Source organism: Myotis daubentonii, chromosome 10 (assembly GCF_963259705.1).
Source record: "Myotis daubentonii chromosome 10, mMyoDau2.1, whole genome shotgun sequence".
Classification (NCBI taxonomy): domain Eukaryota; kingdom Metazoa; phylum Chordata; class Mammalia; order Chiroptera; family Vespertilionidae; genus Myotis; species Myotis daubentonii.
The window spans coordinates 33,086,671-33,106,626 of record NC_081849.1 but is presented as its reverse complement, the minus strand read 5'-3'; the positions used below and the strand labels follow the sequence as shown (position 1 = coordinate 33,106,626).

The following is a 19,956-nucleotide window of genomic DNA, read 5'->3' as shown; positions in this document are numbered from 1 at the left end:
ACAGCACGACAAGCCTGTGGGGGTGAGATGAGGAAGATCCACTTAAGATTTTTTAAAAAGTGGGGGTGGAAGACAATGCAGAGAAAACTCACTTAAACACACTGAAAATTCTTCCAAATTATGCTAGAGTGATTCCAGAGGGTCATCAAGGGCAACTGGGTGAAGGGCATGTAGACCTTTCTGTGATGCTACAAGTATCTCACAGTAAAAAGTTAAAGAGCCCGGCCGGTGTGGCTCAGTGGTTGAGCATCGACCTATGAACCAGGAAGTCACGGTTCTATTCCCAGTCAGGGCACATGCCCCTGTTGCGGGCTCAAACCCCAGTAAGGGTGTGTGCAGGAGGCAGCCCATCAATGATTCTCTCTCATCACTGATGTTTCTATCCCTCTATCCCTCTCCCTTCCTCTCTGAAATCAAGAAACACACACACACACACACATTTAAGTTAAAAAAATAAATCTGCCAGGATTCCAGGTCCCTAAGATTCTATTAAAATGAGTCGGGGCTCCATCAGCAAGCTAGATCTCCCAGCATCCCCCTGGGCCCAGGCTTCCTAAGAGCAGGAACTGTTTCTTTTCATCTCTTCATGCCCAGGGTAGCGCCATGCCTGGCATGCTGCAGAGTTGCAACAAATGCTGCATCAAGGTATAAAAACATTAATCTTCTTTCCCAAGCCCCTCACCCCTGAAGACTAGCTGAAAGCACTCTTTTCCCCTTGGACTCTAGTGCAAACACTGAGGGTTTTGCTTTATTTTTTTATTTTTTTCTGTGGCTTTGGAAACCTCAACGAGAAGAGACCTGTGCACCGCTGCCAGCTGCCAGTACCCAGCCAGGAAAGGTTAACGGGAATGGAAACCAGCCACCGTTAGGATTTTGACACAAGATAAAGTGAATGAGCAGAGGAATTGGCCCCCTGCAGAAACTAAAGGCAAGGCCAAGTCTGTTTGCTAAGAAAACATTCCCTGCTCACCAACCCTCACAGGTAGCTTCTTCTTAGGGCCTCGTCATCATCCTTGAGCTAAATGAGCTCACAAATAAGGAGACCAGATATCCTTTTACGGAGCATCACAGCAGGACAAGCCCAAGTTACTGCCCAGACAAGCAAGAGAAATGAAACAATCAAGGCACCTGCTCATGCGAGGCTGCAGGGTGGGCATGCCCGGCTCCAGAGGGCTTCTGTGCTCGCCTCTCTGCACCCTCCCAAGCTGAATGCCTCACTTTAGTTCCCCCAACTGTACTGGAGCGCCACTCAAGATTCACCCCACAAAGGCCCAAGATCTCTCACACCCCCCATCCTCCCTCATGGCCTGCAGTTAGACTCCTGGAACCTGGGTGCCTTTCTCACCCTTATCTAATGGCTGAGCCAGTACACAGATAGACGCCCATCATATCCGAAGCAAGCTCCCAGGTAGGCAGCTCCTTCAGGCCCTGGGACTGAGGGAAGGACGCGCCTCACCACATCATCTGGTCCTGTGTCAAGGACAGCAGGCCCCAAACAGTCCCTCGCTCTAGTGGTATTAAAATGGCCAAATTATAACAGCAGGCAGAGTGCCAACAAATTGTATTAGACTGCTCAGTCTGTTTCATGCTACCTTGTCTCTGGATCTATTTGTTCATCAGTTTATCTTATTCATTAGAGTCTACATATAAGTGAGATCATGTGATACTTGTCTTTCTCTGACTGGCTTATAGGGCAGTATGTGTGTGTGTGGGGGGGGGGGGGGGCAGGAGGCAGAAGAGATTAACCAAAGAACCTATATGAATAGATGCATAACCCATGGACATAGATAATAGTTCAGCGAAGGTCTGGGGTAAGGAGGCAGGTGAATATGGAGGAAAAGAGGGGACATCTGTAATACTTTACACAATAAAGATAAATTTAAAAAAGAAAACGATTAGATTGAAAGGGGCTTGTGTTTGATAGATGTCAGTTCACAGGTGACTGCCCTGACGCATGGCAGGAGCACATACCACCAGGATTTAGAGCTGAAAGGTGGACAGGGCAAGGTTTCCACAGAAGATTCTCTATAATTCCCTACAAGAGAGAAATGAGGTAAAGGAATCGACTTCAGGGTTTCTCTTCTCCCGTGGTCTCTATGTCCCCTCAGGACTGAGTCCCAGTGAGAGGCTCTGAAAGCCCCTGTCCCTGCACACCAAGCTGCTCTCGGCTGGGTCAGGTCTGGAGCTGTGGGACAGAGTCTGTGGAGAAGAAACTCAGCTTATCATCCCCACTGCCAAGTATTTAATGGGGAGTCTTTGTTAACAGGTTTTGAAATCTGTAACAGGAGAGAAGGGGATGAGCATCCTGAGCCCACGCTGGTTTTTTCCCACTGCCTCCCTCTGCCTGCAAAGTACAATGTAGGGAATACAGTCAACAATATTCCCACAACTACGTACGGTGTCAGATGAGGGCGAGATTTAGCCTAGAAAGTTATATAAGGTCTAATCACTGGAGTGTACACCTGAAACTACTATAATATGTCAACTGTAACTGAAAAATGATTTCTTTAAAAATGTTCACACGTGAGGATGTAGTCACATGACAATGGGCAACAGAGCCTGTCAGAGATGGTCTCCTGCTGTTCCCTGCTTTGGGTCTAAAAAGTTGAAATTCAGAATAAGTTATGTCATGACTCCCCTCAGAAAGGCTGTGCTCCCTTTTCTGGGTCCAAGTAGCTGAGATCGTAAGGAGTGAGAGGGGGACAAGGGGACCCTAAAACTATACCTTTATTATTGGTAATCATTGTAATATTAATCAACCACAGTTTCCAGATTATGCCTGTCTCTAGCATTTTCTTTTATCTGTACAGCATTGGGGGGTGGGCAAGAACCATTACCCACAGTTAAGAGAGAGAAGCAAACTTTCCCAAGGTCACTCAGCTTCCAAGTGGCAAACTCAGTACTCAGGCCCAGGCTCTTGACCCAAACTCCTTGCCCTTCTCATGGCCAGGCAGCCTCCTGCGTTGACCTCAGAAGTTCAGGGGCAGAAACGTCACTTAGAAGAACATGAGGAGCTCTTCTTTGTTATCTTCCAAACCAAAAGACCAAGAAAGAAATAACAACACGACAATCTCATACTGTTTTGGATTTCCGACATTTGTGATGGAAAAATGAGATGCTATCTATTATTATAGATTCTCAAAGCTTTCCTGTTCCCTCTCTGCATGCCAGGCCTGGTGCTAGCCACAAGCAGGTAACCTTGACAAGCACTACACTTAAACCTTTCTGCTGTTAACAACTAAAATGCCCTCCTTGCTCTCCCAACAGCAAATTAGAGAGATGCAAGGAGAACCTTCATTGTCCATTATGCAAAACCCCATCAAGCCCAAGACGTTCTTGTCTCTCCCCACGGTCTTTCCTTCTTGTCTTCCCTTCATTTGCACTGCCTGTGCCCCACTTTTGCCACCACCCACTTCACCCCCACAATAATCAGGCTGCAGATACAATTATTGGACTAAAGCTCCTTACTTCCATCTCCTAGGTACTTTTTTTTTTTTTTTTTTGGCCAAGAAAAATTTATTAGAAAAAACCCAAGGCAGTCAGGGGTTTTAACAGCAAAGTAAATTGGTCTAAATGTGAGGGTTGCCAGAGACCATAACTCCTAGTGAGTGCAGGGCACGCTGGGGAAGGAGGGGGAGGTAGAAAGAGGGAACACCTGGAAGATGCTCATATCTGGCCATGCTGGGACAATCTGAGCCCCAGGACGGTCCTCTTCCAGTGGCCCCCAGCATGATGGACCATAATCAATTCGGTTGGGGGCATATGCTTCAGTTTCAATCTCCACTTCCAGTTTGATTCACCCCCAAATCCCATCTGAGTCTTTCTCTCCAGGTAAGAGTGATCTGGGCCCTCCTTGGTCTTGCCTCTAAAAACGGAACACTGTCCAAACTGAGGTGGCTTTGCAGGCCGCTGTGAGATTTTTACTTTTATTTCAGAGGCCCCTTTTGCCATGACCCTGGCAATCTTAGTATTATAGGTTTAGCCCTTCCCCAGAGTACTGGCCAGAGAACTCAATAAAAAGATCTGAAAACAAATGTGAGGGGGCAGAGGTGGTATTTAAAGGTGAAATATGGGAAGAAGCTGGAATGAGACTGGTTCCTTAGTGGCAGGAGAACAGGGGCCCCGGTCATGACTCCAGGGCCTGTGCCGGCTGCTCTCTCGTTGTCCCACTGAAAGCGTGAGCTTGCGAGAGCAAGCCCGTGCCTCTGCTCCTGAGATGAAAGGCGCTTGAGGAATGATTCTTTCCAGTTCGGTTTGGTAGACAAGATAAAGGGCTCCTAGACAAGATGGCGTGATGACAATGAAAAGGTAGTTCTGAGACGTTAGAATAAAACCAGAGATAAGAGAAAATATCCTCAAAGAACATGACAAAATAGGTTAGGAGAAGGATAAATCCAGTAACTTTGCCGGTACTTCCCACATGCATGAATATTCTGGATCTTCTAAATACGAACAGCTCTCTGTGCTGCACAGAGCATTTAGTAAGTTCTTCATAGGCGGGAGGAAGCACATCCATGCCCTGGGTGGGGGAGTGGGTGGGGGGCCAGGACAGCCTGGCACTTAGAGGCTGAATGAGAGGCACAGTGTGGCTGTGGAACATGATAAACAAGCAGGAAAATCTTCATTTTCTGGAATATGTATCTAAGATAAAATGAGAAAGAGCCAATAACGGAAGGAAAAGGAGCAAGAATGGTTTTGATATTTGAAAAAAAAAGTATTGTCTAAGAGGTGCACACACCAGAGCACAGAACTCCAGGGGAAAACATTGAGGTGGGAGAAGAAGGAGGTGACGGCAAGCTGCCAAAATAATGGCCACCCACATGGGTTGGACAAGACTGATTTTTTTTCCATTGGAATAAGATGGGAACCTCAGCACCGCAAAAGAGGCAGCTTGACCAAAAGCTTCTAAATTTCCCACCAACTAAAGGTGAGATGGTTCAGTGCTCTCTACAATTCTGAGCACAGGACTCCTGCTGCTGGTGTGGTGACTGTGGGCCAGGGGACACAAAGAATAAGGTGCCCTCGCCTCTTTCATCACCTCCCCTGGGGCAGGTGCTGTCGGCCCTTGACAGTTTTCTTTCCTCATTCTGGACAGTGAGGAGGACATTTCTCTGTGTGTTTTCTAGTAGAACAAAGAAAGGGAGTCAGCACCATTACTCAACAAACAGAGTTTATAGAAGAACCAGGCAGTTATTATGGAGTATCGTTCCTCATGGCACTACCCAGCTTTCCTCTCCATAGAGGGGGCTCGGATCTTGGTTTAACCTACTTAAGAATGACAGACAATAGGAACCGTCTGTTCATTCCAGCTGCTTCTCATAAGAAAGGAAACTCTGTCACATGGTCATGTCAGAAGGCTTCAGAATCATAAAAAGATTTCCCAGAGGGTCTCCTAAAATAGGAAAACAACCAGAAGTCACTTTGGTTGAGGTAATCGGGTATAGGACTCTCCTCCTGCGGCAGGAGATAAGTAAGACTTTCCCAATATAAGTGACAAAACTTTCTCAGAATCTAGCGACAGCAATGATACCAAGAATCCTGAAGCTCAACCCTCCACATGTAGAACATCAAACAGATCCCTGCCTTGTCCTGGTGACAATCTCATCTCTCAGAAGGCAGAGAAAGCAATTAGGGAAACTACTGTTCTTGACACACACACTCTGACCATCAAAGAAAACCCAGGAGGCAATGCATAAGTGGCAGGGATCCCTGAGTGGCCACTCTATCTCAGGATCTGCAATAGCTTGGGAAGGGGATGCTGCGCACAGGTGGCATGGCCATTACTCAGCCGGTGTCTATGAGCAGTAGTAATCAGGCATGCTCTTTGCCTTCTGAAAGCTTACAGTCTACACAGAAGAGCAATAACATCCACAGGCATTCCATCAGTGACAATGAGAGGCAGAAAGGGTGAGTGTTAGAGAAGCTCGAGGAAGAAAGAACATCTGTGGGGTGGGACGAGGTGCTACAGAACTTTTGACTTGAGCCCTGGCTGCCTGGCTGGTGTGGCTCAGTTGCTTGGGCATTGTCCCATGCACTGAAAGGTTGACAGTTCGATTCCTGGTCAGGGCACATGCCTGGATTGCAGGCTTGATCCCTAGTAAGGGAGGTATGCAGGAGGCAAGCTGCATAAGGTCTCCTAGCTTCCAGGACAACAGCAGGGCCAGGACTGGCACTCAGACAATCTGGCTGGGCCCTGTGATCTCAACACCATTGCTCTCCCCATGCAGCCAGAGTTCATGACTAAAGGCTTTGGACTTTGTCCTTTATATAATACATATATATAAAATAGCAAGGGAACAGTATGTGCAAAGAGCAACAGTACATGGGAAGGAAGATCCTGGTCAGGCCCAGGCAGGAGATGGATTTTGCAGGGTTGTCTGTAGATGCATTGGGCCTAGCTGGGAAAGAGACAAAAAAGAAACTGGAAGAATAACCAAGGTTGTCCTGGCCGGTGTTGCCCAGTGCTTAGAGAGAGTGTCAGCCCACGAACTGAGGGGTCTCAGGTTTGATTCCCGGTCAAGGCCATGTGCCTGGGTTGCAGGGTGTGGGAGGCAACCAATTGATGTGTCTCTCTCATATCTCTCTTTGTCTTTCTCTCTCTCCCCCTCCCTTCCACTCTCTCTAAAAATCAATGGAAAAAGGATCCTTGGGTGAGAATTGACGATAACAATAAAAAACTTATTAAAAAAAATAAACAGAACAGCCAAGGTTGTTTGCCCAGAGGGACAAGAATCTGTCGGTCAGATGGGGGAGGTGAGGATAGAACGCCTGAAGAACAGGTTGGTCAGTAGCTCAGTCAGAAAATGCAGGACAAGGAACAGAGAATGACCGACCCAAGGAACCAAATCATCCTGCGCATGGCTGATACTTCAGGTCGTGCTTGGCTTTTGCTGCCTGGATGGGGGCAGCTCTTTGGAAGAACCACACGGGAGCTCATAGCTTCAAAGGCTCCAGGAGACCAGAAGTCAGCAAAGAACCAAGGACACAGTGACTGGGGAGCAAATGATGGGAGGCAGGACTCACAAGGAATGTGGGTGTGAAATTGAAAGGAAGAAGTAAGACAGTTGCTGGAGGGGATAGGAAAATAAGTCCTCTTTCATTTTAAGTCTTTTTTTTTTTTTTCTGGACAAGGAAGCTCTGCTTATCTTTGTAGGCAGAAGAGGTAAGGAGCCAGAAGGTGAAAGCGAAGCTACAACAAACTAGGAATAAAGGTTGGTGCAGAGTCTGGTCCTGGGTAGGCACCTGGGCTTTAGAAAAAATGAGCTGAAAACGTAAGTGATGAGAAAAACGGGTGGAAGTCCAGGGCATGATAGTCCAGCAGAGTAACCCTTTGTGCATGAAACTATGAAAAGTAAAATTTCAGCTGAACAATCACAAACGATCCCAGAGAAGAAAAAGAGGGAGACATCCAAAGAAGGCCACATGGGCCCCCTGATGGCATCCCCTGGCCCCAGCACTAAGAGGCAGAAACAAGCATGGGGAGCAGGGACCCCAGCCTGGGGATCCTATGCTCTCTGGCAGGGACCTATATGTATCTGTCAGCTGGGCCAGGGACTCCAAAAGTGGTAGGCAATTTTTTTAAAGAGCCTTTGAGCTATGTTTGGGAGAAAAACAACCAGGAAAAGATGAATCCACTGCTCGGGGAAGACAACTTTATGCTCACAGATGGTGAGAGAAGACAGAACTCCTATTTGGCTTACCTTTCCTCAGGAAAACGGTCTTGGGAGTGAGGAAGGGAAAGTAAACATCATAAAGAAGTAAGTGAAGCATCAGAGGGTGAAAAGAAAATAAGAGAACAGTTGGCTTCCTTAAATGAGTTCAACTACTCAGGCTTAGCACTGAAGGTGGGTCTGTGGGGAGTGCTCAGAGATGCCGGGGGACTGGAGAGGATCGAATGTTGTCCAGATCAGTGGGAGGAGGAGGAGGGTGGTCCCCCAAAAGCCCCAAGCTGGTACCCCAAATAGAATTAATTATTTAACTGGTGGTATGTGAGTACTTAGAAGAGAATATGTTAACTACTAGAAATCACTGGGGTTCATCTATTGCGCTTATTTTGAGAGAGGCTACTAGACTGCTTGCTATGCATTTACTTATGTCTTGTCTCATATCAAGAAGGACTGAAGGTCTGTTAAAGGAACACCAAAAAAATCTACTGAGACACCACAAAAGTTACAAAAATATGAAAGAGAAAACAGGAAAAACAAAGAATAAGAGAGACATTTTAAAAAGAGCCATAGTAAGAGTAATGTGAGAATGTGTAGCACAGAGTTCTATGTCCACCCACCAAAGTGAATTCTGTTCATTTGCTAAATACAGACCCTGATTCGGCTCTAAGCGTTCTAGCAGGTGGCAATCAAAGAGAAAACCTGATGGATTCTTCACTTCACACCACTGAGGACATTTTAAAAAGAAGTAAGAAGAAGACAGAAAGGTAAGGGGGAATGGATGGAGGAGGGAGGCAAGCAGAAAGGTAGAAAGAAATAAAGCAGCACAATATATAACATTTTAGCATTTATTCACACTCATGGGGAGAGAAGGGGCAGGGGATAGGCTGTGTTGGAGAGAGAACTGTGCAGGGGATGAAAAATAACCTTAATAACTTAGACCAGGGGAATTATTTTTTATGTTTTTATTGATTTAAGAGAGAAAGGGAGAGGAAAAGAGAAAGAAACATCAATGATAAGAGAGAATCATAGATTGGCTGCCTTCTGCACGTTCCCTACTGGGGATCAAGCTTGCAACCCAGGCATGTGCCCTGACCGGGAATCGATCTGTGATCTCCTGGTTCACAGGTTGACGCTGAACCACTGAGCCATGCTGAGCCAAGCCAGGCAGACCAGGAGAATTATGACTTGTCTTGAGAGAGCCACAATAATAGTGAGCAAGAGAAGTGCTTAAAGGTCAGTTATTACACATTATAGAAACCACACCTTCTATGCACTTGCATTTTTTCATTCAAGACAGAAGAGTTTTGTATTAAAGGGTGTCCCAAAATTCACGCAAGAAGTAATTTCGATAGAAAACACAGGTTTATAATTAAAAATTGTAAATTTTTTATTGATTCATAAAGTATACAGTATAGGGTTATGTATGGAATGGCATGTCGGGTAAATGGCTTCCACGGCTTTGCTGGCACATGCGCACTCTTTTGTTGAAATTTTCCATGACCGTGTTGCATAAATGTGGCTGAATTTCGTTGCTACAGCACTCAATTTCCTCCTTCAAGGCGTGGGTGGTCGTGGGCTTGTTGGCATAAACCTTAGACTTCAAAAAACCCCAAAGAAAAAAGTCCAACAGCGTTAAATCGTATGATCTGGGTGGCCAATTCTGATCACCAAAATGGGAAATTACATGACCAGGAAATGACTCATGCAGTAATTGAATTGTTTCTCAGGCTGTATGGCATGTGGCACTGTCTTGTTGAAACCACGTGTCGTCCACATCCATATCTTGCAATTTAGGCACAAAAAACTGGATTATCATGTCGAGATAGCGAGCACCATTAAGTGTTATTGCCTGAGCAGCCGCATTTTCGAAGAAGAATGGTCCGATGATGCCTCCAGCCCAAAATCCGCACCGAACAGTGACACGTTGTGGATGCATTTGTTTCTCAACAATCACTCGTGGATTTTCTGAACCACAAATGCGACAGTTTTGTCAATTAACCAAGCCATCGAGATGAAAATAAGCCTCATCGAAATTCAGCCACATTTATGCAAAATGGTCATGGAAAATTTCAACAAAAGAGTGCGTATGTGCCAGCAAAGCCGTGGAGGCCATTTACCCGATATGCTATTCCATACATAACCCTATACTGTATACTTTATGAATCAATTAAAAATTTACAATTTTTAATTATAAACCTGTGTTTTTCTATCAAAATTACTTCTTGCGTGAATTTTGAGCCACCCTTTAGAAACTCAAAGTAAGAGGAGTTTTGGAGTTCGGCAGTCTTGGGTTAAATCTCATTTGCTCCACTTACAGCTTTGTTTGCTTGGCTAAATTTATTAAACAATTTGAGTGTTTCTTTGTTCAGCTATAAAACTAGAATAATTTTACCTGCCTCAAAGAATTATTGTGAAAATTAAATGAGAAAAAAGCACAACTATTCTTGAGACTAGACCCAAAAGAAATTTCTCCTGAGATCCCTCATAAAGGGGACAGGGTGCAATCGGAATCAGCAATAATTTCAAGGACTTAACTTGCAATGAGATACAACATACCTCCCAGAATCTCTCTAACTCTGTGTTCTAACATTATTTGTAATTCAAATTAGAGTAAATTTTTAAGTAGAATATTTAATAGGTAACAGTGATATAGAAATACCAAGAATCATAAAAGTTCAAAAGGCTGCTAAGTGAAATAAAATGGCTCGAGGGTTCTATGAAATTGTTGCTGGTCTACAGACACTCTGGGAGGTGGTAGTGGGGACAAGGTCCCAGCAGGCACAGGCGGGGTCACTGGCCCCGGTCCTGGTGCCTCTTGGCCTTGCTGTTTCTTGTCCTCCAGCCCGCAGAAGTAGGCAGGCCTGGAAGCAATGGCCTGGGGCAGGAGCCTTTGCTCCACTTATCCTCTGCATTTGGACACCAGGACTATCTTGGACAAGGAGACCTGGTTCTCCCACCTGGATATAAATGTGGCCCTCCCACACGACCACTCCCCACTCACTGTTGGTAAGTAGCAGCAGGCCACATGGGTCCACTGGTTACATTGGGGTCTGTAGGCCTGGATGCCCAGCACATCTAAGTACCTTATGCCCCCCTGCTGTCATTGCTGCCCCCAAAGGAGTGGATGGGATCCTCCAGGCTGAACATGCCGTGGCAGCCCCACCTGTGATCATGGGCTGGCGCTCCTCCCACACATCAGGTTTTATGGAAGGGGCCCACCTGGTATTCGTGGTCCCCGGAGACATACACGAAGTCTTTGCAGATGGTGCCCACATGGTCAAACGTGAACCTTGGCAAGCCTGCCATGTAGGACCAGGAGTTGATCTTGGGACTGTTAAGTCTCTACAGAAGAGAGATCTGGATTCTCATTCCAGCCACCAGTGACCACCAGCATGTCTTCAATGTAGGCAAGGTAGAAATCCACACGCACTGGTTCTTGGAGGCCATCTTGATCTACTGCTTACAGTGGGGCCATACCTATAAACAAGATTGGACATTGCATCCCCTCCATTGTCCCTTGAGAAGCTGCCACCATCATGATGATGAATCCCCCGAGCACAGCAACACAGTGGTAGTTCCACAAGGCTGGCAGGGGTATCTCCTTGACCCACTGCTAGCTCTTGGTGCCCAGGTACCAGGTAGTGTCATTGTGCTTCCCAAACGGGTAGGAGACCTCATCACTCATGAACACCAGGTGCTCCTCATCGATGCAGAGTGCTGAGCACTTGGTCTGCGTGGCCTGCTGGGCCACCAGGCTGTTGTGGTAGCACACAGCCTCTTCCATGAAGCCCTCACAATTGGCCTCCTTGGGCAGCAGCAAGCACACGACCAGCTTGACACAAGGCAGCAGGTCTTTCTTGGGGATGAATGGGAAGTGGAGGTGCTCCAGCACCATGTAGGCGTGGGCCTAGCACTCCAGCTGTCATGTCAGCCATATCACTTACTGCAACCTGCAGTAAGTCGTGCTTGCATTTCGATGCACTCTGCTGCTGCTCAGGTGCATGCACAGCTTCTGCATGGAGATATTCTGCAGGAAGTCAGGTGTGAAGGACAGCGTGCTGAAGTGGCTCGGGATGAAGCTGAGGATGGAGGCATCCAACCACCTGAAGTTGTAGATGGAGGCCAGCTCCTGCAGGTACAGATAGATGTCCTTGCTCACCTCCTGTTCTAGGTACTCACAGCAGAAATCCACCACAGTCCAGACCCGCAGCAGGTGGGCTATCTCCAGGGTCTCCAGGATGTGCCACTGTCCAGCACCAGCTCCCCACCATATAAAAAGTCCACCACGGCCTTGAGGCCAATGTAAGAGGCACTGATCAGCTCCACCTCCTTCTAGAAGGCCTTGCACATGCCCAAGGTGAACATGGCACTGAAGTAGTCAAGTAGTCACTGCATGCAGCCAGCAAACTACAGTGAGCTGGCATGCACTGCTCGGCCACCAGGACGATGTCACAGAAGAGGCCACATGGATGCTACTCATTCAGCCCCTGCAGCACTGTGGTCGAGGACTCAGCCCAGTGATACACCTTTGAAGATTTGCTGATCTTGTAGGCTGGAGACACTCCCGTCTGCCACCATCATAAAAGAGGTTACAGTCCCATTATTGGTAGGGTTTCCGGGATGCTGCTGTCCCTTGCTGGACCTGGCACACCCTGGCACACAATGGCCCCTAGGGCAGGCTCCAGCCGGCCATGAGGAGGTGGAGGAGGCGAATCAGGATGCAACCCTGGATGTGGGGACACTCACCTAGGCTGCGCGGGGGCCCATGCACAGGCCATGCCTGCCCTCCCCTCCACCGGCGCTGGAGCTCGAAGGCCCAGTCTGGTGGGCAGCCAAGGCTCCATCAAGAAGTGTGAGATCGTAAATTTTGTTAAAAGTCCTGGTACTTTATGATATTCTTGGCCCCTAAATATTGGCTTATTTTAAACAACATTAAGTACAGATTAATTTTAGGAGGAGTTGAATACTAATAAACTCTGGAGAGCATTCCACAACCTTCTGAATGGCAGCTCAGGGTCACACATCCTCTGTGGGGGTGCATCCAGGGCACAGGTTTGGGAAGATTCAGCGTCTGCTCATTCATGGTGATCAGAGACAGCATGAGGTTGTGCAGGCCCATGTGGACAACCAATGGCCCCAGCTGGGAAAAGGTTAGAAAGCAGTGTCCCTGTCTCCAGACAATCCTATACCAAGGGCCACCATGACCACATTAATGATTATCTTCAGATGGCTCTTCTAAGGTCCCATACCATCTGTAAGGAAAGCGGTCTCACATATGCTTGGCCAGTCTGGCAGACCCAGCCTTTTATCTCACAGCCAGTCCCCCCAAGATAGGAGCCTCATAATCCTGACCTCTGTGGTGACCCATGCTCCTCAAATGTTCTTTGATTCTGTTCTCTGAACTATTCCTAACCTGCTTGGCTCCCAACTGAATTCCCTGTGTCATCATGTAACCACATTATTACAGTTTCCAATCACCCTTGACATCTTTGAAATAATCTTACCATTGCAGGCCCTCATGGCCAATGGTCTACCTGACTCACCCTTTATACTGGGTTAGGACAGTGGTATTTGGTGGTCATTCCTTTATCTAACAAACCTTGCCGACCCTCTATGTTGCCCTACCTTGTTCCGTCCTAAGGTACTTTGGAATAAGACCATGGCATTCTTTGACAAATACCACTTTCACTTTCAATTCTTAGTAAAGACACAATGGAATCAGAAAAGGTCTAGAGAAGGGCTGCTAAAACCACAAAGACAGAAAAGTCTCCTTCACAAGGATAAATTAAAGAAATTAGGAGTCTGCAAGACAAATAAATATGTTAAGAGGAGACAATGTCAAAGTTTTCAAAGTCTCAGAGGGATCAAAATGCACTCGTAAACCAAATTCCAGAATGCCAGACTGCGACAGCATCCCTTGAAACTTACAGCAGACAAACGTAGGGCAGTTAGAAATTACTAGTAACAACAGTAACACTGGTGACATCGAGAAGCAGTAGAGGGAGGGTTTAGAACAGCTGTGGGCAAACTACGGCTCGTGGGCCGGATCCAGCCCGTTTGAAATGAATAAAACTAAAAAAAAAAAAAAAGACCGTGCCCTTTTATGTAATGATGTTTACTTTGAATTTATATTAGTTCACACAAACACTCCATCCATGCTTTTGTTCCAGCCCTCCGGTCCAGTTTAAGAACCCATTGTGGCCCTGAGTCAAAAAGTTTGCCCACCCCTGGGTTAGAATCACAGAAAAATCTGCGTAAGAGCATTAAGAGGAAGTGAACATCTCCAACCTCTGGAGATAAGCTCAGCTCCCACATCAGGTGTCCCGTTGATGACCAATCGCTGAGCTTTAGGCGAGGTGTTGTTCATCTCTTCTGAGGATTAAATGGGACCATCCCTATATAAGTATTTTTCACACCAAACTTTAATAAATAGCAGCAACCATGTGGCAAGAATTCTTACACAATTGAGTGGAATGAAGTTGGATACAACTCAATACAGTAGTCCCCTCTTATCCACAGTTTCGCTTTCTATGGCTTGTTAACTGCAGTCAACAAAGGTCTGAAAATACTAAATGGAAAATTCTAGAAATAAATAAGTCATAAGTTTTCAATTGAGCACTGTTCTGCATGACATGATGAAATCTCTCAAGTCCTGCTCCCTCCCATCCAACACGTGAGTCATCCCTTTGTCCAGCGTCTCCACACTATACATGCTCCCTACCTATTATTCACTTGGTAGCCCTCTCAGTTATCAGATCAACTCTCACAGTATCCCAGCACTATGCTGAAGTCACCCTTATTTTACTTAATAGTGGCCCCAAAGCATAAGAGCAGTGATGCTGGCGATTGGAACTTGCCAAAGAGATGCCATAAAGTGCTTCCTTTAAGTGAAAAGGATCAAGTTCTCCACTTAATAAGAGGTTGCTAAGATCTAGTGAGAAAAAAAAAATCTATCCAAGAAGTTTTAAAGATGAAAAAAGAAATTTGTGCTAGTTTTGCTGTCATACTTCAAACTGCAAAAGTTACGGGCCACAGTAAGTGCACATTAAGTGCTTAGTTAAGATGGAAAAGGCATTAAATTTGTGAGTGGAAGGCGAACAGAAGACATGTTCCAATTGAGACAACATATTGTACCAGAAATCACTGAGTCTATAGGGAAACTTCATCAAGGGATCCCCAGAAAGGAATGACAACAAGCCATCTACTGCAAGTAAGGGACAGTTACACCAATTCAGGAAGAGATTTGGACTGAGAAATCTAAAAATCACTGGAGAGGCTATGTCTACCAACAAAGAAGCTGCTGCCACATTCCCGGCAGAATTGAAGTTGATTAGGGCTCAGTGCTATCCATGGTTTCAGTCATCTACTGGGGGTCTTATAGGATGTGTCCCCTGAGGATAAGGAGGGGCTTCTGTATGGCAGTTCTTCTGCTGAGTCCTTATTCTATCTTCAATAGGTCAACACTTTCCATAGTCATATTCTGCTCTCTGTCCCTCTTTCCTGCCTCTCAGTTTTTTTATTTCCTTTCCTCCTTTCTATTCTCATTCTTGGGCATTTCAGATAAGCTCTTCCACACTTAAAAAGAGGATCTAACACTAGAAATTTTCCAACATCAAGATCATTCTGATCAGAGAAAAAAAAATCTTTCTATAAAGAAGAAATATACATTAACTAACCACCATGCAATATTCCACCCCAGTGACACTGACTAAGAAAGCTGTGCACTGAGAAGTAGAACATCAAAGAACAGATATTGTGGCTACCTCTGGAAGGACACGAGAGATTTCAACAAATGCTTTAGACATTTGTCTTCACAATAACTCTGAAGGGAAACATAAAAGGGACCCACGCAAAATTAAGAGCAGTTCAGAGTCCACCCTGGGGAAATGGTCCCCCTGGTTGCAGAAGATTGGATGGGAATCTTTAAGAAGAGGGAGACCATAGGTGGGCTCCCCACATCTCCCTGGTGCATGTCATAGGGCCAGGCAGGCAGCTGCCGGGATGCACATATCTCTGCTCTGAAACTCACCTTCTGCTTCCCCAATTCAAGAGTCTGGTATGATTTTCTCCATTCCTATTGGTCACTCTTACCTTGGGCTACGGCACAGTTGCCTGGTCCCTGGAGGCAGGGACAAAGCAATCTCAGGTGGAAGAACTTGGTTCGATTTCAGAGCCAAAGAGCAGTTTAGAGTATTCTGAGCCAACATCCACCTTTTGCTGACACGCTGAGGCCCAGTGCATTAGGGAAAAAGCTGAATCTGAGCTCAGCTCTTCTCATGTTGTTGGGTCTACCTACACCCAGGGATCATGACATCCACTCAGCCAGCTTTATGACCATTCAGTCTCCAAGTTCCTCAGTGCCAGAATGGGGACAGGAGTCCCTCCCTCGTCAGTTGTAGGAAGCACAGAATGAGATGGTTTAAATGAGATAATTCATGAGCTCTACTTAGCACGGTGTCTGGCACCATCTAAGCATTTAATGAGCTATACCTACTGTTAGAGGTCTCCATTAATACTTCTTTTCCTCCTGCGCATTCCCAGTGCAGTTGGGAAGGGAGAACAAACAATGAGAACATTTTTAGATTACCTGCTCTCAACCATTCCTGCATTTTCAAGTGTTCATTTATTTAATGGGCTGTGCCTTGATTACAGTGCTCGATGGGTTTAAATTTACATTCACAAGTACGTTTGAATTTCACTAACATTCCTCTCCGGGGAGTCATGCTATGTCAATACCTTGCATCCAAAAAGGCTTAAACTGGTGTCGTAAAGGACCATTTGGACTCTGTAACAGAATTGTAAATAGAGTGATAATTAACAAAATTCCCAATTATTCAGAGTTGTCTTTCACACTCAGGAACATGGAGTGAAGTAATGACCAAAGGGGGTGAAAAAGGAAAGCTCCATCGACTACAGGCTTTAACTCTATGAGTTTATTCTTCACAGTTGAATATTATCTTTGATTCTTCCCTTTCCCATCCGAGTCTGTTTCTCTCCCTCCATCCTTTCCTCCTCCCTTTAACAGTGCTCTCCTGAAGGCCAGGGTTGTGGGCATTTTATAAATGCCAAACCGAAGGGCACTTTTCAGGCCAGACAACCATTTCTTTAGGTTCTCCCTTCCCTCGTCACTGAGAGTCTTGCTATTTCTCAGGCCTCTCCATCTTAGTCTAGAGTAGTTTTTGCTCTATTGTATCTTCTAAACATCTCTTCCTTCTATCAGTTCTTCATCCCTGGTGCTCTGGCCTATTCAAACCTTTATCACTGCTTACCTGGACCACTGCCATAACTCCCAAATAGGTTTCTGGGTCTCCAGGGTCAAATCCCCTGCTCCCCAACCTCCAGTGGCTCTACTCCATTGGCAAAATGCTCAAAAGAGCAAATCCCATCACATCACTCTCCTTCATTTCCTTTCACCTGCAGAGCACTATCCAGGCAACTCCATGGAGCACACAAGTTGGTGATGGATTAGCCCTGGCAGCCATCCCTGCCACATCTCTTAACATCTCTCCACGCATTCCACTTGCCTCTCCGCAATGCCATGCCCTTCCCCTTTATACAGATGCTGTTCCCTCTGCCTGAAGTGCCCTGTCCACCTCCAGGGCTGGCAAACTCAGCCTCCTGGTGAAAGATTCAGGCAGAGGGTTCTGTCTCCCTCCGTGGCACACAGCACAGGGAAGTCACTTTCCCAGGGTTCACTTGCACTCAGCCTTCACATTCTCTAAAGTTCCCGAGAGGCAGAGCCCGTGCCTTCCTGAACTGTGGTCCTGGCCCCTCACAGGCAGGTGGTGCCTGCCAGCCGCTTGCTGCTCAACCTGATGGATGACTAGAGAAGCAAGGTAAGTATTCCTTTAAAATGACATTTTTAAACACCGGAGAAGGAAAATCAGCAGCATCTCTGTGTCTGCTCACGCGAGCGGCGTTCTGAGCAGTTTTCGGGAAGAAAAAAAGCCGGTGGGTCTAAGCGATAGCGCCAGAACAAGCTTATCCCCGAGGCGCTATTCAAATTCCACGCAGTGACTTCCTTTTTAATTCATTTTTTATTCCAGGTGCAGCCCTGCAGCTATTTTAAAACGGGGACTTAAAATAAAGTAATACTAAGAGCTGGAGTTATCACAGGCTCCTGCACAACGGGGCCCTTGAACCCCCCCACCCCCCAAGCCCTCCACACTTCTTCACGAACCACAATATCCTTCCCCCGGGAGGGAGAGAAGGAATCAGACAGGAGCTCCCTTCTCAAAGGATTGTGCTTCCCTTTGCAAAAGCATTCTTTCCTAGGTTCACCGTTCATTTTGAAAATATTAATAGTCGGCAGGGGCAGAGCAGATGCTGGGCAGGGAAACAAAATACCCAGGAATGGACGCTTCCTCGGTGTGGTGGGCAGGCCCTCCCGACAGCCCCTGAGAGCACATGCTAATACCAACCAGGCCCCAGCCAGCCCATGGAATTGGCATCTCTACTGCGGGGGCGGGGGACACAGATAATTTAAATGCATATATTCTGGAAAGTGCTCCATGCTAAGGCAAGCTGCCCCAGGAAATGGGGTTTTGTGAGTGGTGCCCAGAGACCCAGCCCTGCCTCGGCCCTGCCTGTGTCAGCAACAGCCAGGCCTGTTTCTCTAACTCATTAATGAAAAAAACCATGCTTGAATCACTGGCCAACGCCAGCAGGGAGTCCACAATATTAACGCAGCCCTGCCGGGGGCCTTCCCCAAGCATGGGACCATGGCCATTTCGTGCTTGCTCACCCCAGGCTCCTTCCCTCGTTCTGGAAATAGCACCGGTCCTCCAATTTGGGAGTTCCTTTCTCCTCATCTCCCGTGCAAAAGTACAGCACACATCTGAAAGGAGGGCCCACACCATCTCCTTCACCAGAGTTACAGGTTGGAGGAAGCCCATCTGACTCAGACCAGGCCACTCCGAGCCCTGCCCTGAGGAGGAGCCTGGGAGGATGGGTGGGCAAAGCCCTAGGTGTCCCACCTTTCCCTTCCTCCCCCCACCAGCCCACCCCTGGCCATGGGAAGTGAGCTGACACTAAGTTCACCCAACTTGGGTTTCTGTCACTCTTTTGGACAACCAAAGAGCCCTGTGCATGACACAAGGTCACTGGAGTTCACTTGAGGGTTTTGACCTCCATGATCCCAGAACTGAATCAGCTGAGAACTTGCAAATCCATGGAGGTTTGCAACGGGAAGCCTCCACCAGCTGCAGAGATGACCATCTAAGAAGTGCAGTGCTCCCTGCTCACAGCCGATTCCCCAGAGGCACCCCAGTTCTTTCCAGTAAGTTGGGTCACTGCGGTCAGACTCAGGATGCATAGGTGGGGCTGCCTAGCAGCACACTGCACACCTTTCCCGCCGGTCCACACCGGCCTCAGAGACCCAGCATCCTCTGTCAGCTGGGAGCACGCGCCTCTGAACTCAGGTCCTAAATTAAACATTGTCCTGCTGCCGAGGGTGAAAGAGGCCATCTTCCCTCCTATGAATCTCCACAGCGTTTGCTGCACCTACCACTAGCAATTACTATTTACCATCAGTGACAGCCTTCAAGTCAGAAAGAACTGGACACAGCTTCCCAATTTTTAAAATTTCATAGGCTCATAAAATCCACCCATAAAAAAAGGCTGTTAACTTACTATTTTGCTAAGCAACAATTATTTTAAGAATACAATACAACTTATTAACACCACCCTGTCATAAAAGAAAAAGCATTCTCTGAGTAAAGAAAAATGAAAAATATCTGAAAGATGAAATCTCAGGATAAACAAATGGGAAGTTTACTTTGTTGCCATGGCCGCCTCTTCCTCCTCCCCCTCCTCCTCCTCCTCCTCCTCCCCCTCCTCTCACTCTTTCTACTTGATTTTTCTATTTTGCTTTGGACCAGGGGAAATCGCCTCACAGAGCAGTACCTGTCGGTAGGGAAGCATTTCACCTTGTAAGTTCTGTGTTCCAACTAACCCAAGGCAAGGACCCTTCCACAAAGAGCAGGTGGCCTCTGGACTTTACCAACAGGATCTTACCGCGGTGAGGCGTTTGCAGGTTGCACAATGCTCACACATGCTCTGCTATCATTGCATTTCACTTCATGGTCACCACATTGTATAGATAAGGCAGTTATAGTGTGCACCCTGCTCCAATGGTTATAAAGATTTTCCTTATATGGGGCCCACTCTCACCTCCCTCCAATGTCTATCCTTTGGCCCTTTAGGTCAGCCCTTTGGAAATTTCCTTCTATATAGTTGTTTTAAAATTTCACCTTAAGTCCTTTCTTCTCCAAACTAACAAGACCTTGCT

The 19,956-nt window shown here is 46.7% G+C and overlaps 1 protein-coding gene and 1 pseudogene across 1 annotated transcript in view; both read right to left on the bottom strand.

The window, feature by feature from the left end:
• TMEM178B (transmembrane protein 178B) overlaps positions 1 to 19,956 on the bottom strand; it is a 354,516-nt gene that overhangs the window by 159,386 nt on the left and 175,174 nt on the right. The window lies entirely within an intron of this gene.
• Positions 10,458 to 12,786, bottom strand: LOC132211280 (kelch-like protein 36; annotated as a pseudogene).